This window comes from Lactuca sativa, chromosome 4, assembly GCF_002870075.4.
Source record: "Lactuca sativa cultivar Salinas chromosome 4, Lsat_Salinas_v11, whole genome shotgun sequence".
In the NCBI taxonomy this organism is placed as follows: domain Eukaryota; kingdom Viridiplantae; phylum Streptophyta; class Magnoliopsida; order Asterales; family Asteraceae; genus Lactuca; species Lactuca sativa.
The window spans coordinates 266813593-266815501 of record NC_056626.2 but is presented as its reverse complement, the minus strand read 5'-3'; positions in this window follow the sequence as shown (position 1 = coordinate 266815501).

The window sequence follows — 1909 nt, the reverse complement described above, 5'->3', positions numbered from 1 at the left end:
CAACAAAAGTCAATGGTCAATCTTTGACCCGACTCGTTCAGTGCACTTGGGCGACTCGGTGAGTCTACACGTGTCCACTGACTCTCTTAGTCCCTCACTTGGCACGTCGAGTACTTCCCCTGACACGACGAGTCCCACCTGGCGAGAATCGTGGGGGCCACCCCGACTCAACTCACCGAGTCTCAAGAACAACTCTGCGAGTTCCGCCTTGAACTCCAGTCCCCCTAACTCGGCGAGTTTAAACACCAACTCGCTGAGTCTCCTCACAACTTCCAAAAATAAAGGACTAAAATATTATTCCTGGAAATCCGGATATTACATAAAGTACCAAGATAACTTGCATGGCTAAAGCGGAAGACAAAAGATAATAACTTTCTTGGTCATGAGGTCCAAGAAGGATTCTAAGCTGATAAAAATATGTTGGAGCCCACTTAACTAGTAGACCGCTCATAAAATGGACCAAAAGCGCCACTAACCACAAATGAAGTGATCTAAAGAACTATAGAGCAAGATTAGAACTTTATACTCATAATAGACCATAAATGTAGTGCCTTCGGTCGATCCAAACTTGAGACATCAGTCCTTGCAACCGAAAAAGAACCTTCTTGATCTTTAATCTTCATAAAAATATTATAAAAAAACATCCACTAGAATCAGACTTTGCCCTCGAAGTCTTACTCTGCAAACAACTCTGCATGCTGCTCCCGCATCTCACGCTCCGGCTCCCAAGTCAACTCTGACCCTTTCCGATGTTGCCACTGGACCTAAACCAAAGGCACCTCCTTGTTCCTCAAAACCTTGATCTTCCGATCCCTAATTGCCACCGGTCTCTCAACATAATTCAGGCTCGCATCCACCTGAATATCTTCTAATGGCACCACTGCCGACTCATCGGCTATACACTTTCGCAGTTGCTGGTAACTCCAAACGGTAGGCTACCCTGCCTACCCTCATGTTCACCCTGAAAGGACCAATATATCAGGGCCCCAACTTGCCCCTCTTCCTGAATCGAATCACTCCTTTCCAAGGAGAGACCTTCAGGAGCACGAAGTCACCGACCTGAAAATCGAGTTCGGACCGGCGTCTGTCCGCATAACTCTTCTGACGACTCAGAGCGGTCAACAACCTCTGTCCGACCTACTGAATCTGCTCTATCGTCTGAAGCACGATCTCAGTACTACCCATCACACGCTGCCCTACCTCTCCCCAGCAAATGGGGTCTAACACCTCTTTCCATACAACAGCTTAAAGGGTGGCATACCATTGCTCGAATGATGGCTGTTGTTGTAGGAAAACTCTGCCAGGGGCAAGTACGTGTCCCAACTCCCGCCGAAATCCAACACACATGCTCGAAGCATGTCCTCGAGCGTCTGAATTGTCCGCTCACTCTGCCCGTCAGTCTGTAGGTGGTATGCGGTACTAAAATGCAGTTTCGTACCTAATTCCTCATGAAACTTCTTCCAGAATCTGGAAATGAAACATATATCTCGATCTGAGACTATCGAGATCGGCACTTCATGCCGCGATACCACCTCTCTCACGTACATCTCGGCCAACCTTTCCGTGGAAGAGCTCTCACTGATAGCAAGGAAATGAGCGTTCTTCGTCAACCTATCCACAATCACCCAAATTGCATTGACACCCCTCGCGGTCCTTAGCAATTTGGCGATGAAATCCATGGTAATCTTTTCCTATTTCCACTCGGGAACCTCTAATGGCTGCCGCTTAGCATGTGGACGCTGGTGCTCGACCTTACCCCTGCGACAGGGAAAGCATCTCTCTACAAACCATGCGGCATCCCTCTTCATAAAGGGCCACCAATATTCCATTTTCAGGTCCAAATACATCTTAGTGGCCCCGGGATGGATCGAGAATTTCGATCGATGAGCCTCTTCCATCAAAATGGTAT